Source organism: Lipophrys pholis (genome assembly GCF_963383615.2).
Source record: "Lipophrys pholis genome assembly, chromosome: 2".
NCBI lineage: Eukaryota > Metazoa > Chordata > Actinopteri > Blenniiformes > Blenniidae > Lipophrys > Lipophrys pholis.
The window spans coordinates 1,530,075-1,550,208 of record NC_137636.1 but is presented as its reverse complement, the minus strand read 5'-3'; positions in this window follow the sequence as shown (position 1 = coordinate 1,550,208).

The window sequence follows — 20,134 nt, the reverse complement described above, 5'->3', positions numbered from 1 at the left end:
AAATGCCAAAGTAAATCAAGAATACTCTATGTCATGGATTCCTTCTCAGCCTTAATCATACCAAATTGTTCATTCTGCTTTACAATCTAACATTAAAGTTAGTCCATCAGAGCTTTCCTGTTATTGTAATTCACATTACAACACATACTTGCAGTACTGTTTATTGTTGTCATATATATCAGCCATGGGAAACCAGTAGCCCACAGACGAAGATCTCTATTCTTTGTTGCCCATGAGCCAATTTCCCAAAAATATTAACATACCGCTTTCACCAGTTAAGAAATGTATTTCTTGTTAGATGTCATATGATTGTGAAAACTATCAATCATAGTATCTCAACTGCAGTTAACCGATAGAATAATAGTATTGAATTACAAACTCAATGAAAGGCATGAAATTAGTTGTCATATTGTTTCAATATACTTGGAGTAGAATGGCTTGTTCACACTGATATACAATAAGTTACCCACGTCTCAATATTTATTGTATGCTTGGTAAAACAAGCTACAACAGCAATGTCATTTCCTGTTGAGCAAGAAAAAACCTTTTATACACAAGTTGAATGTAATGGAAAACACAGCAATGGGGAGTGGATGTGGACCTTCAGCTCGTCTATAGCTACTCCTTGAAACTTTCAGAAAATAAGTTGAGTGAACATATTTTCATTTTATTTCATTTAAATGCCACATTGATTTTGTCAAACAGCTAAAACTGACTAAAAAAGATAAAATAGTTAAGACGACTTAAAAAAAAACAATACAGGAAAAACAGGTAAAATTAAAGCTGCAAGCAGGCTTGATCAAGACCTCGCACTCCGGGGGGGCTTTTATTTTGAAAGCCTCAGAGCCTGGTCCTCATCACAGCCACACAACAATTACACCCATCGGCCATAGCGCCACCTGCTGGAAACAGAAAGTTAGGTCTCCATAACCTGTCCATGCTCCGACTGGCCCCAGATTTCATGTTTTATCAGATGACATACATACGCTGACTGACTTTCTCCTGCAAGCAGTGAGGACCTGTTCAAGGCTGCTTGTAGCTTTAATTGAGCATTATGTCTGGATCTGCTGTCCATCCTTATCTTTCTGATGTGATGCTGAAATTCAGCAATAAATGTGTCTACACCTTTGTCAGCTTCAACACATATTCAAATACACAAATGACACATATTTGAGTAGTATTTTTCATTTATTAAAACCTGGGCAACTGACTGGGCATCAAAGAGCATGCATACATGCTTTCTTTATCACAAACCTTCTCTTCAAGGCATAGATGTTATGAAAGCCTTTTCAATCCTCTACACAGGACCTGAGTCACTGGATCTTTAACAAAGAAAAATATATTGATATTGTGGACCGTTCCGGAAACAAACTCAACACAAACACTGGGTATGACATCACTGAGTGTGCCTTTGATCTAATGGCTTTGATACCAAGATGAAAGTGTGACGACGTCACAAGATGTCTGCAAGATGGAAGGTTGATAATGAAAGCTTTGATCCCAAGATGAAAGGTTGATGACGTGACTGTGTGCCTTCAACGTGCAAAGAAGCCACGTCGGATTAGCACAAACATTTTAACTGGAGACTTGCAAGGACATAGCGCCAGCTGACAGTAGCAAACACGTTGATAGATTGTTTTAAACAGATTGAGAAGCACCAGCTGACACAGTAGCAAATACGTTGATAGTTTGTTTTAAACAGATTGAGAGGCACCAGCTGACACAGTAGCAAACACATTGATAGTTTGTTTAAACAGGTTTGAGAATGGCTGAAATAGTTAGCAGAGGTTTTAAACAGGGCCCTCCTGTGGCTCCTAAGCCAAACATTCCTCGTGAGATAATGATGCTGCACTGTCGTATCAGTGAACTCGAGAAGGAACGCCGGGAAATATTCCAGCAAAGAAATCCTTTGAAGAACCCGAAATTAGAGCCAATTGAAGAGGAGATTAAGACAAAACAATCCAAACTGGAGCATTTCCAGATGATTGCTGAACTGTTGGAAAAAGAAAGACAAAGGAGGAACGAGGTCTCCTCAGAAAGCCAGTCACCTCAAAGAACAAAGAGGGACATGGAACAAGAAGTTATCGAGCTGAAGATGCAGCTCGTTGCCAGTGAAGAAGCCAATTCTGAACTCCAGAAGGAAAAGGAGAGTCTCTCCCCAATGCCCCAGCTCGCCGTTGAAGAGCTGAATGAACCAAAACCCCAGGACCTCCAGAGAGGTGAGGACATGAGGACGGAGCAGCTCAAAGCTTTGGAGGAGAGGCTGCAGCAGATGGCGGAGGAGAGAGACGGGCTGCAGCATGAGAAGGAGACTCTGCAGCACGAGAAGGACACCATGCAACACGAGAAGGAGACCATGCAGCATGAGAAAGAGGCCCTGCTGCAGGAGAAGACCCTGCAGCATGAGGAGAATCTGCAGCATGAGAAGGAGACTTTGCAGCAGGTGGTGGAGGAGAGAGACAGGCTGCAGCATGAGAAGGAGACTTTGCAGCATGTGGTGGAGGAGAGAGACAGGCTGCAGCATGAGAAGGACACCCTCAAAACTAACTACAATACCCTGCAGCAGGACAAGGAGACTCTGCAGCAAGACAAGGAGACTCTGCAGCATGAGAAGGAGACCATGCAGTATGAGAAGGAGATTCTGCAGCAAGAGAAGGAGACTCTGCAGCATGAGAAGAAGATCATGCAGCATGAGAAGGAGACTCTGCAGCAGGACAAGGAGACCCTCCACACCAACTACAATACTCTGATGCAGGAGAACAAGATGCTGCTCCATGAGAAGGAGATGCTGCTGCAGGAGAAGGAGAGCCTCCAAACTCAGTGCAAGACCCTGCTGGATGAGAAGACCAGGCTGGAGGAGGCCAACAGGGTCTTAGAGGAGGAACTCCAGGCCAAGAAAAAGAAGAAAAGAGGCTTCTGGAGGCGACTCTTCAGAAGGCGCTGAACAATGGCCTCAGAGAGAAGAAGGCCAGAGAGATGACCGGTTGCGGGGAGAAGTACATGGGATAGGACAGGGAGAGAGAGGAATAGAAGAGGGAGAGAGAGAGGAATAGAAGAGGGAGAGAGAGAGAGTGGCAGACAGGCCAGATAAGTACAAATACTAAGAAAAGTCTATGATGAGCGTTGGTCTGATGATGAACCAATCTCAGTCTGGAGTTTAAGGGCCGTGCCGTTGCGGTGGGGTCCCGGTGCTGTGGTGGGGTCGGGTAGTAGGACCGTGGTAACTGCACTCTGGGAGTTTTGGGTCTGATCCCCTGGATCCTGCTCCCCTCCTGTCAGTATCTGGTGGCTCCAGTAATGTTGTTAAACAGAGAGAGAGAAAGAAAGACAAGAAACAGAAGCTCCAAATGTAGAGTTACTCCCTTTAACGGGAGAGAGGAAATCCCCTCAGCAGTCTAGGCCTAGAGCAGCTCAACTTAGTGCTCCTAGTTTATTCCTAATGAGAAGCTCTATCAAAGAGGAAGGTTTTTAGTCTCCTCTTAAATAAACTAATGGTGTGGGCCCTTCGGACCGAGGCTGCTAGTTGATTCCAGAGTAAAGGAGCAATATGGCTGAAACTCCTGCCTCCTCTTTTACTTTGAAGGACTTTAGGGATTACCAACAGTCCTGCATCCTCAGAGCCAAGGGCTCGTGGAGGGTGAGACACTTCTAGAAGTTTCTTGATATAGGACGGAGCCTGGTGATGAAGAGTTTTAGATGTGTTCAGAAGGATGTTGAATTCTATTCTAGATTTGATGTGAAGCCAGTGTAAGGATGCTAAGACTGGGGAGATGTGCTCTCTTCTTCCAGTTCTGGTTAGTAAACCTGCAGCAGCGTTCTGCTCTAGCTGGAAGATCCTAACAGAGGAGTTTGGACATCCTGACATTAGGGAGTTACAATCATCTCATCTTGAAGTCACAAAGGCAGGAAGCATTTGTTCTGCATCTTTGAAGGACAAGAAGTTTCTCATTTTTGTAATATTCCTTAGATGGAAGAAGGCTGTCCTGGAGACATGTTTAACATGGGACATAAAGGACAGATCCTGATCAGAAATAACACCCAGGTTCCTAATATCACTGTTAGAGGTTAAGGTAATATTATCTAAGGTAATCAGACTATCTGAAAAGTAATCCCTGAGCTTTTTAGGACCTAGGATTAGAACCTCAGTCTTGGATGTGTTGAGCATTAAGAAGTTGATAGACATCCAGGACTTAATGTCCCTGAGGCAGGACTCTAGTTTAACAAGTTGGTCGGCCTGATTGGCTTTAACTGATAAATAGAGCTGAGTATCATCTGCATAACAATGAAAGTTAATGTTGTGTTTCCTAATAATATTTCCGAGTGGTAACATATAGAGATTAAACAATATGGGTCCGAGGACGGAGCCGTGTGGTACTCCACACAGGACCCGTTCATGTATTGAAGATTTGTTATTTACATGAACAAATTGAAACCGGTCAGATAAATATGATTTAAACCAGTTTAAGGCTAAGTTTTAAAAGTACATTATCCACTTAAAATATGAATTTGCCGTTGTATGTAACATCTGTCCAAGCGACCAGATGTATTTGGGGCGGGGCTTGTGCCTGCCAATGATGTCACTTTGTTCTGGTGAACTTATTCCCTGTTTTTTTAGGTGAAATGTCTTTGGTTGTTCTGAATGTTTGATTTTCATGTTTAAAATAAAAATGTAAAAAATGTAATGAAATGAGTTGAGAGTTTAACTATGAAGGCAAAATCCACTGCAGAAAATAAAACCCCAAAAAATAATCTCAATTGCGCCAAAGAATTTAAAAATTATTAATTTTGTTCACGTTTTGCTAAAAGATGCTTTGCTAAAACAATTATGGTCCCAACTACACAACTCACAACTGACTTGCTGTTTGTATTACGCCCAGTAAGGAGTAACGTGATTGGTCAATTGATACCATGTTTGAGTTTATTTATTTAAAACAGGGACAACACATATTAATGAACATAGACATCTAAATTAATAATTTCCATCTTTAGTCCATAACTTTATTTATATAGCACCAAATACAACAGTCATTCAGAGGTGCCTTTAACAGAGAAAAGAGAAAATCCCAACTAATCCACATGAGCAGCAGATTTATTTGCGACTGTGGAAAGAAAAACTCCTCCAACAGGAAGAACCTTTGTAGAAACCAGAGTCAGCGGTGGGGGCTTTCTGCTGACTGGTTGGAGGGGTAGAAGAGAGGAAGGGATAGAATAGACAGAGAGATAGATTGGAGGATAGAAGAGAGGAAGGGATAGAATAAACAGAGAGATGGATTGGGAGGATAGAAGAGAGGAAGGGATAGGACAGACAGAGAGATAGATTGGAGGATAGAAGAGAGGAAGGGATAGAATAGACAGAGAGATAGATTGGAGGATAGAAGAGAGGAAGGGATAGAATAGACAGAGAGATAGATTGGAGGGATAGAAGAGAGGAAGGGATAGAATAGACAGAGAGATAGATTGGAGGATAGAAGAGAGGAAGGGATAGAATAGACAGAGAGATAGATTGGAGGATAGAAGAGAGGAAGGGATAGAATAGACAGAGAGATAGATTGGAGGGATAGAAGAGAGGAAGGGATTGAATAGACAGAGAGATAGATTGGAGGATAGAAGAGAGGAAGGGATAGAATAGACAGAGAGATAGATTGGAGGATAGAAGAGAGGAAGGGATAGAATAGACAGAGAGATAGATTGGAGGGATAGAAGAGAGGAAGGGATAGAATAGACAGAGAGATAGATTGGAGGATAGAAGAGAGGAAGGGATAGAATAGACAGAGAGATAGATTGGAGGATAGAAGAGAGGAAGGGATAGAATAGACAGAGAGATAGATTGGAGGGATAGAAGAGAGGAAGGGATTGAATAGACAGAGAGATAGATTGGAGGATAGAAGAGAGGAAGGGATAGAATAGACAGAGAGATAGATTGGAGGATAGAAGAGAGGAAGGGATAGAATAGACAGAGAGATAGATTGGAGGATAGAAGAGAGGAAGGGATAGAATAGACAGAGAGATAGATTGGAGGGATAGAAGAGAGGAAGGGATAGAATAGACAGAGAGATAGATTGGAGGATAGAAGAGAGGAAGGGATAGAATAGACAGAGAGATAGATTGGAGGGATAGAAGAGAGGAAGGGATAGAATAAACAGAGAGATAGATTGGGAGGAAGATACCAAAATAATAGCGTTTGCGTGAGGGCATTTTTTGGGAGAAAATCTCACTTTAAAGGTAAATTGCAGACTTTCTGTTGAATTTAGTTCAGAAGTATCAGCACGTAATATTTAGTTCTTGATGAGACGAACAATTGAGTTTTGGTTTGATTTCCCTAAGACGTTCCTCCGGGTTGTGTGGCCATTTTAGTGTTTCTCGGTGGCGCTAGAGAGCACATTTTGGCACTCTGGGGGTCGATTTTTACATTTTCTTATATTTTTCCTCCGGTCTTGATGAGTGAGCCAAAGTTGATTAACATGTGAGCGTGTTTAGTTTAGCCCAAATTTGGGCTCAAAGCCACGTCTGGAGTGGAAGAAAGAAAACAGAATAATAACAACAATAATAATAATAAGAAGAAACATTACAAATACAATAGGGTCCTGGCTTTTCGGCCTTTACTACATTTTAGTTTGACTCATTTGGAGGGATACTGGTTAATAAAAGGTGCCAGTGCAGCTTTTATTCCCCCAAAAAATTTAAGATGCAAAACATGTAGGGATAAAATAAGGATAAAAAAAAAAAAAAAGGGTGTAACGTAAATGAAAGGAAAGGAAACATGGGGGGGGGGGGGGTACATGTATAGCTAAAACTGCTGACACAGAGCGGCTATAAATACCTCAACTGGCTAAAATAGGCATAAAATGACTAAAGCGGGAACAATCCATTAAATAACAAGAGGAAAAATCTCTAAATATGGCCACAAACACTATAATTGCACCTTTTACTTTGGTAACCCAGACTGTCGAAAAGTACTCCTGCAAGTAGTCTCACATTTCCTGGTTGTTTATTCAATAAACGTAGGCAATGTGGGCAGACTGACACCGATGTGAGCCGGATCTTTGAAACCACGACCAAGGGGGAGGCAGACCGGCGGTTCTTTAAGCTCATTAACTGGGCAAGGATGAGCTTCAAACCATCAAACCATCAAACCCAGTTCTCTCCTGCTCAGGAGGGGGAGAGGGATGGACAAGATCCACTTCTCACTGTCTGGAGTCACCATCCCTCCATCACAGAGTCACCATCCCTCCATCACAGAGTCACCACCCCTCCATCATCCCTCCATCACAGAGTCACCACCCCTCCATCATCCCTCCATCACAGAGTCACCATCCCTCCATCATGGAGTCACCATCCCTCCATCACAGAGTCACCATCCCTCCATCATCCCTCCATCACAGTCACCATCCCGTCATCATAGAGTCACCACCCCTCCATCATCCCTCCATCACAGAGTCACCATCCCTCCATCACAGAGTCACCATCCCTCCATCATCCCTCCATCACAGTCACCATCCCTCCATCACAGAGTCACCATCCCTCCATCACAGTCACCATCCCTCCATCACAGAGTCACCATCCCTCCATCATCCCTCCATCACAGTCACCATCCCTCCATCATAGAGTCACCATCCCTCCATCACAGAGTCACCATCCCTCCATCACAGTCACCATCCCACCATCATGGAGTCACCATCCCTCCATCAGAGAGTTACCATCCCTCCATCACAGTCACCATCCCTCCATCACAGAGTCACCATCCCTCCATCATGGAGTCACCATCCCTCCATCACAGAGTCACCATCCCTCCATCATCCCTCCATCACAGTCACCATCCCGTCATCATAGAGTCACCACCCCTCCATCATCCCTCCATCACAGAGTCACCATCCCTCCATCATGGAGTCACCATCCCTCCATCACAGAGTCACCATCCCTCCATCATCCCTCCATCACAGTCACCATCCCTCCATCACAGAGTCACCATCCCTCCATCACAGTCACCATCCCTCCATCACAGAGTCACCATCCCTCCATCATCCCTCCATCACAGTCACCATCCCTCCATCATAGAGTCACCATCCCTCCATCACAGAGTCACCATCCCTCCATCACAGTCACCATCCCACCATCATGGAGTCACCATCCCTCCATCAGAGAGTCACCATCCCTCCATCACAGAGTCACTATACCTCCATCACAGAGTCACCATCCCTCCATCATGGAGTCACCATCCCTCCATCACAGAGTCACCATCCCTCCATCATCCCCCCATCACAGTCACCATCCCTCCATCATAGTCACCATCCCTCCATCACAGAGTCAACATCCCTCCATCACAGAGTCAACATCCCTCCATCACAGAGTCACCATCCCACCATCACAGTCACCATCCCTCCATCACAGTCACCATCCCTCCATCACAGTCAACATCCCACCATCACAGTCACCATCCCTCCATCATACAGTCACCATCCCTCCATCATAGAGTCACCAAAGTCTGGCGACTGGAGGTGGACCTTAGAAGACAGCTGAGGCTGCCTACCAGCAGAACATCGTCACGGCTGCGACCAGATATGATTCTTCTGCCAGAGTCCACCAAGCAGCCGATGATTCTGGAGCTCACAGGGCCTTGGGAAGAGCACATGGACGAGGCCAATGAGAGGAAACGTGCCAAGTACCAGGAGCTGGTGGATGAGTGTAGGAGGCAAGGCTGGAGGACCTGGTGTGAACCCCTGGAGGGGGGATGCTGTGGATTTGCAAGGCGGTCACTCTGTGAAGTGCTCATGCTGCTGGGCTTCACTGGAGAGGCAAAGCAAAAGGCCATAACATCCACTTCAGAAGTTGCAGAGAAAGAAACAAGGTGGTTGTGGATCAAGGGGGCAGAGGACAAACACTGCTGGGGTCTGATCACAGCAGCAGGCATTAAGAAAATGTTAAAAAAACAAAACTTTAATCTGATTACTGGTGTGGAAATAGTAACGTGTTAGATTACTCCTTACTCTGTGGGTGTGTGTGTGTGTGTGTGTGTGTGTGTGTGTGTGTATAAGCTGGGAAATCTCAATGCAGGCAGCTCATATTCATTACAGCCTGGGTACACTTTAATAAAAGAGAAATTACATGGAACAGAGACTTCAGCTTCTTCCTTTTCCACATCAGTGTCACCGCATTTCTTTTTTTGTCAAACGATACCAGTGTCTGTTTTCACCATATTACACGGAGTTCACTGAGGTGTTGGGTTTCTGCCAGTTTAAGCCGCTGCCATTCTAAACGCTCCGTCCTAATGCACAGCAATTACTTGGAGAAAGCACTTCAGTGGCGTTGGAGCTTTATACAATACATGGAGATGGTTTTCTGATTGCTGGGCTCATATGATTAAAATTAGAAAATTGAGGATCATATTAAGCAGTTGTTTATTGCATTGTATTCCTTGTGTACGGGTGTGTAACGCAGTTCTTCTCATTGTCCCGGAGCACTCAGATGCGTTCATCACAAAGATTTGTTTTGAAGATTCGTTTTACAGGATTTGTTGTGCTGAAGCGAAGCTGTGATTAAAACCGAAATATGAGCGCACACTTTATTTTCAACATGATCCCCAGCTTCTGAAAGCAGAAGGGATAACCGTTTGACAAACATGCCAATCCCTGTTTAGAAGTTAAATTCTTAGTGAAGATTAGAAATGAATGCTCACATTGAATGACTTCAGTCTTTTTAAGTGATCTCCAGTTTGGGGATATTGAACTTTCTGGGCCTGAATCCAGCAGTTTGAGTCACTGATTATCACTCAGGGCTCATGTTTGCTGTGTTGTTCGATAAACAAATTACTGCTCATTACCATTACCTCGCAGTCAAATGATCTGAAACCGTCATCCAGCGATCTTTTCTTTTTTTTTCTCTCGTTGGCACAAAGCATCACTCTGCAGCTGGACTGAGAATTCTGCTTAATCTTTCCTCTCAGTTTGATCTTTTACATCTAACAAGGTGTCTCTCCTTCTTTACCTGCATGATCCAACCAAGGCTTTGTTCACACTGCAGAGAAAAGCCACCCAATTCTGGTGTTTTACTCCCAAGTGACTCATTCTTTCCCCACCAGACCCAGACCCAGACCCAGACCCAGGCCTGTTGCGATAATCAATAAACCAATTAATTTCACAATAATTAAAAATGAGCTGGATCAGTTTTCCATGCTGGAGAATGTTTCCTTTACCAAAGACGTCACTGTGAGCGGCGCTCATTCTGGTGTTAGTGAGCGGCGCTCATTCTGGTGTTAGTGAGCGGCGCTCACTCTGGTGTTAGTGAGCGGCTCTCACTCTGGTGTTAGTGAGCGGCGCTCACTCTGGTGTTGGTGAGCGGCTCTCACTCTGGTGTTAGTGAGCGGCGCTCATTCTGGTGTTAGTGAGCGGCGCTCACTCTGGTGTTAGTGAGCGGCTCTCACTCTGGTGTTAGTGAGCGGCGCTCACTCTGGTGTTAGTGAGCGGCGCTCACTCTGGTGTTAGTGAGCGGCTCTCACTCTGGTGTTAGTGAGCGGCTCTCACTCTGGTGTTAGTGAGCGGCGCTCATTCTGGTGTTAGTGAGCGGCTCTCACAGTTTAATGTTGTTTCAGAGAGTTGCCAGATTAGTGAGCCTTCCTGTAAACGGGCCTTAACATGTCGAGGGGGAAAACAGCCAATCTGGCAACCGCAGCCACCAGAGTGGCTCCGCCGCCTACGTCATCAACATGTGAAGCATCACGACAAAAACAAGTAGAAGACAGCAGCTCTACCTCAGACTCTGTCTCCATCATTAATATTTCATCTTCGTATGGTTACAGTACTTTCCGAGCCGCTACTTTTTTTTTTTACGTGCTTTGAACGGAGGACGACTCGGCTTTTTAAGGGTTAACAAGCTTCATGCTGCTGATACTGGGTGATGCGTTCAGGTGCATCAAGTAACTCCAAAGCTCACAGCAACATATTGAAAAAAAAGAATTATGAACTCGCTCATTTTTGGAACTATGAATTTAGAACTATGAACTGAACTAGTTCATATTAAAATTTGTGAACTGAACTTTGAACTGCTTCATGTAGAAACTGAACTTTCCCAACACTGCCTGTCAATCGCTCTGGTGTGTGTGGGGGGGGGGGGGGGGGGGGGGGGGCACCTGGCACACCTGAGAGCAGCATGAGAGCCCGTGAGGAGGAGAGGGAGAGATGAAGGGAGAGATGAGGCTGTTTTGATTCTTTATTTTGAATATTTACAATCTCTTTTTTCATAAAACAATTCCAATTTTATATTCTTAAGAAATAAAAGTTTATTTATCTTTAAAAGGGTATACTTGCATTATTAAACCATGATTAATACATTAGTTGAAAAATTGTATCAAAACGGCAATATTATCGTTTATCGCAATAATTTCTGGGACAATTTATCGTCCAGCAATATTTGTTATCGTGACAGGCCTACCCAGGCCTCCATCATTTGTGGTACCAGTTCAGATATTTTTCTACATCGACTTCTTCATCATCGACTGACATCACCGATAAGCGCCGGAGGAAGCGGCGCCGTCGACTCGTATTTATCAACCACTGGAAAATGAATCTCCAAGCTGACCTGCGTTGCCAGATATGGTGGTATCCACCAATTGTGAAGCCAAACTCTCTTTAACTTTTAACTTTGTTTATTTTTGTATGTTTATGACGTGTTCTTTATTACACATAAAATAATTTTATGGTTTTAACATGATTCCTGCACAGCCTGAGATTTAAGCTTGTTTTTATTGAGGTGTTTGGGTTTTACCTTGTCTGGGCTGAAAACAGTGAGTCACATCTGGCAACCCTGGAGCTGCTCGGCGTGACTTCACGTCATCTTCTGTGCTCTGAGGCCTGAAAACATCCGATCTGATCACGTTCACACGGCAGGTCGCGTTTGAAATGATCACGTAAACAAATGAAATCCCAGAACAAAATCGGAATTGAGCATCAAGCCCTGCGGTGTGGGCGGAGCCTCAGGGTAGTGAAGCCAGGACGCACCTCGGACCAGTCATCAGTCCATCACCAGACAAATCAGAAGAGACAAACTCTGCGCCGTTTACAAAACGTTTCAAATGAAAAGGAATAGTTTTGTTTTTTCTTTCACCTGAAGTTTTTTGTAAGATTTTGAATAAAAAGGACTGTTCATACGGAAACAGACGCAACACTGAAATTGATGTAGTTGGCAGGTTGGGCCACTAGAGGGTGTTGTTTGTTTTTGCAATAAAGCCACACACACGTACGGAGAACAATACGCTAGAAACATTAATAGGAAGACACAAAAGTTGGATTGTTATTCTGGGTGACACTCTGACAATGTTGCCTGGGAGTCACGACACTCTCATTGTTATTGTCCATCAGGTTCAGTGAGCATGTGCAGCAGCAGCATGTCAGAATAGTCGTCCGTTTTACATGCAAACGGAATCAGAGCATTTTCAAGAATCCACCTCGAGAGTCATTTTCAAAAAGCTGCAATTTCAGTGGCTCCGAGCAATATTGCCATGGAAACGGTCTACATGGAGACGGACTCGGAACATTCTCATAAAGTTGCGTTTCTCTCCTGTTTCCAGGGAGACGAAGTCAGAGTCTTTTTTAAAAAGATCCACCTTGGGGGCAGTTTTTAAAAAAATAAATAAAATTGCACTTCCAGTGACTCCAAGCACTGTCGTCCCGTAAACAAACGTTTTCTGTTTTCAAATCTTTTGAATTTTTGGGACTGTCGGAGGAAACCGACTCATGGAAGAACATAGAAAACAAAACAAAGTCCAACCCTGAACTAAACCAACTCACCACTTTCAACAGTGAAATTTTAGCATAAATACAAACTTATTCTCACGATGCAAATGTTTTAATATTGCTAGAAAATAAAATCGCCCACTTTTTTGGCAACATCTTGCTTCATTCTACTGTTTCTATTCTAGGTATCATCTGCCTCAACCATTGCAACACACAGTGGACAAATTAGAAACAGCAGCTACTTTGATTTAAAGTGTAATATCTATCTCAGCCATGCACGGTCATCCTCAGATTGAAGCCTTTGATGGACCACAACATGTATGTTATAGTTTGTGTCTTGCAGGTTAAAACACTTTAATCTTTAGAGATAGGAAAAAGAACAAGCAGTCACATGCTATCAACGATCAGATAGAAACACTGAGGAGGATTCGTTCATGTGCTTCACTAAGAAAGGTCATTGTCTTAATCTTGTGAACCTAAAGGCTCCTTCTTTAAATCTGCTAATCTTCTCCAGTGTTCGTCTTCTTTTCCTCTTGAAGAAATCTCAACTTCTTCCCACAGATATTTGAAATTTCATGGTGTAAGCTGGAAGTTAGGTACATTGTTTGTCAGGAAATGTGCAGGAGGATGATACTGCAGCTACCGAGGGCGTGTTTGTGGAAAGTGTCAGAACTTCAAGTGTCTCTGGGGAATTTCCCACGACAGCAGCTGACTGACATCTGAGGGGAGCAAAGAGATGCGCTGTCAACTTTTGTGGTGTTCCTCTGAGGAGAGCGTATACGCACTGTACGTCCTCTGAATGTCTATATGAGGGGGCTTCTTCCCCCGGTGGTCAGAACACATGATGTACAAGAACTTCATCAGAACATTACTGCTATTGTGGGAGATAGCAGAGAAGATTTCTCTTGATTCCTCTATTTCCTGTTTTTTTTATTTGTTGCATTTTTATAATAATATTGAATAAACCATTACTACTACTTACTGCTATTGACAGATACAAATCGGCTTAATTCATTAAAGTAAACACATTTATTTATGGTCATATATGCATGCATCAAATGTCAAATTTATATATTCTTTCCAGAAAGCTCATTCTATTGTCAGACAGCAAGACTCAGAGGTGGGCTCGCAATCTTTTAAATAAAACTAGTGATGAATCCATTAGAGTTCTTCAGCTCTAACTGTTAACATGTGTGTGGTTTTTGGTTGATTTTACACTTTCCAAAAGATTGTTGTGCAGTAGTTACTGCATATGGCACATGCTTTGATTCAAGTCTGAAAAGAAAGTAAACACCCACCTCTAAATCGAGTCCGACCGCCATTAGATTTAGCGCATCACTTCCTCGTGTGTCTGGATGAACCAAATTGTCTGGATAACATAAATTATAGCAACACCCTGTTAAAATCAAAACGTATGTGTTGTGATAATGTTTCCAATACATGTATTGCATGTTTAAGAACAGTGTGTGTCTTTTTAAACTTTGAATAGGATGAAAATGAGTTTGAGCTTGTAACAACACGATGTACAATACAGTGTTCCTTAAATGTCCATGACAACAGCCTCGTGCTGAACCTCTCACAGGTCCTTCCCCATTTCATTAATGTCCACCGGCTAACGCCGTGCTTCCAGGCGATATCTCTATTGATCACAAATTTATAACTCCTGGCTGATCTGCTCGTCATCACAACACGTTTGCACTGGAAAAGCCTTGAGCTTCATGGAAACCACATGAAGATAGGGCTGACATGTGGGTCAGATAATGGAGATAGAACTGTGCATGGTTGGAAGTTTATCTAGTCTAAATAGTTAATAAGACAAAACAACTTAATCAATCAATCAACCCAGTAATTTGTCAACTTATCAATACTATAGAAGTTTGATGATAGAACATTGATGGACTAATATAAATGTGTATTATGATAACTATAGGAGTTTGCATTGGAATTCCTATTGTTAGAAAGTTCTGGAAAAGCAGAACCATTTTTCATCAAACAAAATGTGACACCTTCTTATGATGGAGAGAAAAATGAGGTTGTTTCACATTCAATTATACAAAAAAAGAAATCTACTTGTTGGCAAAACTAATTAGAACTTGGTAAGTGGAGGATTAGTTCTGGATGATTTTAAATATATTGATTCTTGTATATTTGATTAATTCGATTAAATCATTTACTTATTTGGTATCATTTGTATTAATATTACTTTGTGTTGAGGGTATTCATATTGTATTTCAGATTTATTAGTATTCATTTGTAATTTGTTAAGCATGTAAATTGGGTGACATGTTTTGTTATAGATAGATAAAGATAATTTCTCCTGTAAGTGTATGTAAATTGCCGTTGGGGCGCCACATCAGGTAAAGTCGGTGTTGAAATCCACAAATCCAACTGGAAACAGCTTTGGACAATACATGTTAAAACCACAAGAATAAACTGTATGTAGATTTTCCTATAACGTTCTTGTCATGGCATGAGTTAGGAAAGTTAAATATAAATATGCAAAATGTCCATACGTGTTTTATATCTCTGGATGCTGTAATCCTGATCAGTATCAGTAAGACCCGGTCCGTCACAAGACAAAGACAGACAGACAGTTTTGAATAAGTCCAATTCATAGAGCCTAAAACACTCCAAGCTTTCCTCTTATTTTCAATTTTAAATCATTCCTCCTGACTTTTGGGATCAAAGTTACTAAAAATTCCTTTTGTCCTTGTTAGAGGTTTAAATTCTACATCTGGTAGTTCTTAGTCTGTAAATTGTTCCATCCGGTGTTTTGACCGTGTTGATGAATTCCCATCCATTGCGCTTGCAACAAACACAGTAATGAAAAAGTGTGTCTTCACAATTTAATTAAAAGTTTATGCCTACATTCATTTCCTTTCATTGTATTGAAAGAAAAAAAAAACCCCGCTGGGACAAGACAATCCACTTAGGACTCACGTCGTGTGACGAGAAGGGTTACCGGTCAAAGGTAAGGCTTTCAGACTATTTATTTGCAGTCTTTTGTGTTGTCGGTAAAGGTTGGATCACTATGATTTGGGGCAATTATTCAGCAGATACGTCGACCAAATGGGGCTCTACATCCCAGAAGCAAACTGCACCCTGCATATAATTATGTATATTCAGCACACGGTACGTCCATAGTTCCATTTGGCTTCCGCAGCTTTGAACTCACTTGTTCACTAAGCTAAAAGAAATAAAAAATAATAATAAAAATGGAGTGACTTGGCATTTTTCTATATCAATTCTCTGTGATACTGTAGAAGAATTAGCGAGGACAAAAAAAGACTAAATTCACTCATGCCTATCTTGAGCTGCGTGCAAAGCGCATTACAATTCAAGGCTGAACTGGCAGCCAGTAGCCTTGATTACTTGTTCTCATTAAAAAAATACCCTGACAAACCTTACAATTAGAGGGTGCGAGCAGCACTTGAATATTAAAACTGTGGGGACACTTAAAAACTTTCCCAGGTTAAGAGAAGACAGATGTAAATGTCTTCCGGCGACGCGGCGCGTCTTCTCAGTTCGGCGGGGTCAACGTAAATAAAAAAAACAAAAATCTTCCTCATTCGGTCTTTTCCTGTAGTCACATTCACACACATGCTGACAAACATGACCTTTCTACAACAGATTGTGGGGATGCATATCATTCAGAGACGCGCTGCTCCTGTGCACCGCCGGCTAGATAAAGATAAAGGTCAGAGCTAATATCTCTGTTGCTGATTTTAAACTACTCCGTTGCCTGACGGCATAATGAAATCTCCTCAAAGTTAACTCCCCGCGGTGTCGACTTCTAACGGGGGGAAAAATCCTATTGATCGAGAGGGTTGTGGGGATTCTCCCAAGCCTTTTCACAGCACATTTCACCGCATCAGCACTGCCTCGGGGCATCGTAGTGAGAACAGCAGAGGAGCGCTGCTCTTGAGGAGCGGCGTGGAAGGAACTCGATGCAGGTGAACTTCTCCTCTGGCTTAGCGGGGGAGACTCGGCCACTCGGGGCCGGTAACAACATCCCAGTGCCGTGATCTCTTGTTAAAGGCTATTGATCCCATGCACAGGTTTCTCTATTTTAAGGGCATGGAGTCTTAAATGCCACAATACGGTTACTCTTCTTATTTACTCACAATTCAAGCACTTTTTTCAGTCTGTGATGATAAATTCCAATCACGCGTCACATTGAAGCCATATTATCACGTCGCTATGGTTTCGAATGAAAGCCTCCGCAGAGCCAAGTACGTCTTTTCTAACCAGAATTCACTTTAATTATCTTTCTGGCGACAGTGGAAACACAAATCTGTTGTCAGCATTAGTGATAATAGGAAATGGTGCTGTTGTCTTCCTGCGTTTGAACTGAACAACAGACTGCAGCAAACATGAGCATGAATTCCCAGAGAGGATCTGGCACTGCTCTCATTGTGAGCTGCATGCTTGTATCAGGAAGAAAAAGTGGTGGTCATTTACTACTTGAACTCTTGCCAGTGATCCGATACAGTCCCCTGGCAGGCATATTACAGTATATACATACATATATACACACACACATATATATATATAATTTTTTTTTGTAATGCTCTGTAGAATAGAGCTTTCAGAGGATATTATTACCTTCTCTCATCATAACAACCTGCACATTTGGTGCAATATTGTGAATAAGTAATGCTCTCATGTCTGCTGTTGCCATTTATGGTAGGCTGGAAATCTATGACCTCTGTGTATTCATCCAAGGAAAAACAGTAGTTGGCATTAGTTGTGGCAACTACTGGGAGCCTACAGCACTAAACAAATGTTTTATTTTGCACCATCCATGTCATGCAGTGTTACGGGCCGTACGATGTTGCAGCGGTTACCGTTTTGGCCTGGCGCTCTCCTTCCTGGGCTCGCTGTGCGTCTCTGCCGGCGTGGACGTGGCAAACTCTCTGCTGGAAACTCCTCACATCCAATCACCTCGTCGGCCCGACGCTTCATTACCCCGGTTCACCGTCGCCACCGGTCCTGCCTGTGTGGTAAACAGCTCATGTCAAGGCCACTTGTAGATGAATTCATATTGGAAGTTGGTCATTTCTGTTTAAGGATCCCCCGGCTGCTTGTATGGTTTCTCTCCTGATCTTCAATAAAATCTGTGAAATCTAAAATCTGTATTGAACAGCTCTGTCATTAAATGCTCCTCCTCCCACTTTTGAAAAAAACATAAAAACAAGCATGTAACTGTTGGTGTCTCTGTGTTTACCCTTTGATGGACTGGTGACCTGTCCAAAATTCAGCTTTGTGGTGTTCCTTCCCTCACAAGCAGCTGATGACACCATCTGATTGGTTCATTTCATGAAACCAGCGTGTTGATTGGTTGCTGAGGCATTATCACTGCTGTGGATGTGAAGAGGAGGAAGAGGAGGAGGGTTCTTCCCCGCTGCTTCACATCTCAATTGGCCAAGCATCTTGTAGTCTCAGACGCCGTCTACACGACAACGTGCACAAGTGATACGCAACCCTTTCGTGACGTTTTGGGTGTCTGTTTACACGACGCGGAAACCCTGCGACTGCACATGTGCACCACAGCCGTTAAAAACGGTTCTTCTGCACAATTAGACAGGACAGTATATTTGTGCATTGGCAAAATAATGTATTATTTGTGAAAACTTTGTTGTGCTTTTGTTGCTTTTTTTCCAAAGATATTTGCCTCCATTGCATTGGCGGGGTTCCCCAGGGTACAAGCCAACAGGGGGCACCCAATAATAATGGCTAAACCTTTTCTAGTCACATTATTTATATTACCCACAGGAAGACATGCAAACACATCGAAATGTGACTAATTGAATTATAAATTCTCCATGACATGACATTCCCACCCATTTTACAGTCGTTGAACTAGTTGAAGGATCAATAATCCCACATCAGTGTTGCTACTGAGACATAAAACTAAAACGTCCTCAAGAGCAGTTCATGTGTGAGGGTGAGGGGCAGATCCCTGCTTTCCTCAGGAGGGATATCACTTGTCCAGTATCTTAATTTCAGTCTATGCTGACCCGTTTGTTCAGTGTCTGATACTGTATTTTCACACACAGTCTGTAAAGAACTGTGATGAAGGCCTAATATAAGGTATCTGTGACTGAATTTATGCTCCCAAGTGTGACGAGTCACAAGGGAATATGCTTCAGATTCCAGCGTACGCCTCAGGCAGGGGTCTCGTACTGAAATGAGCTGGGGGCCACTGCTGGCACTGCAATGTCATGGGAAGACCACTTCAGTGTTTGAGTAGTACAAGCTGGAAGTGGACCAGAAGTTTGAGACCCCTGGTGTAAAAACTATTTTGCCAGTTGTCGGCTAATGTCCACCTCCAGAGTCAGTTCTCCCAAAAAAAGAAGAAAAAAATACAAATAAAAAATAAATATAAATAAAAAGGCAGTACGGTCGCCTCACAGCGAGAAGTTTTCCAAGTGCTGTCGTGTAAACTAAATTAAAATAAGATAAAATAAAACTTGTTCATCAAACACACAAAGCACATTTAAAGAATCAGTGCTTTTGAATAGTGTCTTCAGTAACTATATTTGTATCAGGCTGGATAATTTACGAGTGAACTGGAACGTATAACTAAACTAATCATACTTTATTAAGCCCCTTGGAGAAATTCCTCTTGTCTGCATTGACCAGGCAGCCACAATGTGGTGCTCTCAGGAGGTGGCGGGGGTCAAGGACCCCCATTGGTACGGGGTCAAGGACCCCCATTGGTACGGGGTCAGCTGTGGGATTCAAACGCGCGATCCCGCTAGTCTAACCTTCAGGCCTCCACTGCCATGTGGCTGCCATGTCAGACACTCGATCCATCTAATGGGAGCAGTTTGGGGTCCCATGCCTTGCTCAAGGACACTTTACATGTGGCCATGTGAGGGAGAAGGGGAATCAAACCACTCTACCAACCGAGCCACAGCCGCCCTAAACACTTTGAATGAGGTCACCCAGGAACTTCATAATACCTTAGTCGGATTTTGTCTCAGTGACGTCTGAGGCAGGTTCATTATTGTGCAAAGTGGTCGTGGTATGAAACGATAGAGATGCTGTTCAATGGTACAAAACACGTGTGAGTATATCAAGGAGGAATTTAACCAAATACCATTTCCATGATGTTCAATCCATGCCAGAGACAGATTTGTTGTCCAGTTCTCAAAGTGTAAATGCTCATTAAACTATATTCTGTGCTATTTTGGTAAATAGATTTAAATGGCTTTCAAAGATAATTAGAATTTGAAAAACTATCCTTTGAGGAAAAACATAGTTCTCACTTTTAGAGCAATTATCTCTTGACTTTGGAAAGGCAGTCCTTCACTACTGGCAACTCACAACTCCAAGTTGGCTCAGAGTACTGCTGGCATAGCAGTTAAAGGAAATGCATGCTGACAAATACTTTAAGCCAAAGG